This window comes from Fukomys damarensis, unplaced genomic scaffold (genome assembly GCF_012274545.1).
Source record: "Fukomys damarensis isolate Sample0158 unplaced genomic scaffold, DMR_v1.0_HiC HiC_scaffold_39, whole genome shotgun sequence".
Taxonomy (NCBI): domain Eukaryota; kingdom Metazoa; phylum Chordata; class Mammalia; order Rodentia; family Bathyergidae; genus Fukomys; species Fukomys damarensis.
In genome coordinates, this window is record NW_022900951.1 from 11,981,192 (window position 1) to 11,983,424 (window position 2,233).

Consider the following 2,233-nt stretch of genomic DNA (forward strand, 5'->3'; position numbering starts at 1 on the left):
TTTTTTTTTTTTTTTTTTTTTTTTTTTTTTTTGGTACTGGGGATCAAACTCGGGACCTTGCACTCGCGAGGCAGGTGATGGCACCACTGAGCTAAATGCCCGGCATTATACTTAATTTTTACTAATTTATTTTTGTATTGTCTGTCTCTCCCCACTAGAATATCAACTCCAAGAGGTAAAGATTTTTTCTTTGTTTTGTTCACTGCTATCTCTGCAGCTGCCTAGAAAAGTGGTTGGCATGTAATAGGCACATGATAAATGTTTACAAAATGAAGACACTGGACATAAACTCAGTAGCAAGAAGGAGGAGGGCAGCAGCTCAGTATTCTACTCCATATGCAGAACAATTCTCTTTTATGCAGAGTAATTTATTTGTTGGTCCATCTATGGGATGTGATGGATAGGAATTAGTGTCAACTGAAAAAAATGAAATTTTTTATACAAGATGAGATTTGGCAGCTATGATTTGAATTAATGTAGTAGAAGACAAGGGAGGAAAATAGCATGATTACTAGAAGCCAGATACTGGGCCAGATGCCTTACATATGTTGTCACTGAATCCATCAAATGACCCTGAAAGAAAGATTTTGTCACCATCTTTTTATAGAAGAAGATAATGGCATTTACTTCTATGAAGTGACTTCTAACATGCTGCTATTACTGACTAAGTAGCAAAGACAAATGTTAAACACTGTTCAGTCTTCCACGACCTAGTTACCATGTGTGATCAAAAACTACGGGAAAGAGCCCGGCATGGTGGCATATGCCTGTAATCCCAACACTGGGGAGGCCGAGACAGGAGGACCGCTGCGAGTTCGAGACCAGCCTGGGCTACCCAATGAGTTCCAGAGCAGTCTGAACTACACATGAGACCCTGTCTCAAAAAACAAACAAAAAAACAAAAACTAAGGCCAATGTTTACCTTTTTAAATTTTATTGAGTAGGAGACACATTGTCATAAACACTCCTCAAAATATTCACTCTCTCTTGGAACACACTTATGTCATCATTCTTGCCACTTTCTGAAGCAGTTCTGGAAATCCTCTTTTGTGAGTGTCATTAGTTGTACTGTCATAGCTGCCTCGATGTCCATTCAAAATGTTCATCGTTCATGGTCATTTTGACTTTGGGAAAGAGCCAGAAACCACACAGGGCCAGATCCGGTGAATAAAGTGGCCAAGGACACACTGTAATGTTTTCACAAGCCTGACATTTCATTGGATCATGCTCAGCAGTAGCATTAACCATATCTCTCATCAGACCTCATACAGACACTCACAAAAGAGGACTTCCAGGACAGTTCCAGAAAGTGCTAAGGACGATGGAATGTGTGTTTGAAGTGAAGGGAAGTATTTTGAGGGGGATTAATGAGGGGTCTTTTACCATAATAATTTTTTAAAATTTAAATATTCACCACATATTTTGATTACACTTGTATCTCAGCCTGCAATCAATGTTTTGGGCAGCAAAATAGGTGAGGGCACTGTGATATTATCATCATATGAACCACATTTATGTACAACTATCATGATACCAAAGCCCATTGATTACTCTCAAACCAGAATGTCAAGGAATGTGGTAACAGCAATGAAAATACTCCTAGTTGATTTCTCTAAGAACTTATTTTTTTTTACTAATGACTTATTTTTAATGTCTTATTACATTAAATACTATGATGATTTTTCACTTGTGCCCAGTTGATGCCCTATCTGTGGCCATAAATTGGCACTCATTTTCTCACAACTATAGTCATCATAATCCTTATTTCATGACATGGAGGGTATTATTCTAATATGGATAGCAAAATGAGATGCCCCGTAAAATAATAGTACTGTAGAATATAAATATAAAATATTCTATAAAATGAGTATTCTAGATTAAGAGTCAATAGATATGCACACTCTTTAAACTCAGTCAACAAGACAGAGTTGGTGATCATAGCATTGCTAATTTGCTCCATAATCTGGTGATCCTTTGAACTCAAGAGGTTAAAATACCATCAGGAATCCACACCATGGAGGTCATTATGCAAAATGAAATAAGCCAAACATACAGAGACAAAAACCACACATTCTCACTCACTTGTGGAAACTAGTAAGTTAAACTTGTAGAAGAATGGAACGCAGGGCCGGGGATTTAGCTCAGTGGTTCTGGCTACTGCCTTGCAAGTGCAAGGACCTGAGTTCGATCCCCAGTACCAAAAAAAAAAAAAAAAAAAAAAAAAGAAGGGAAG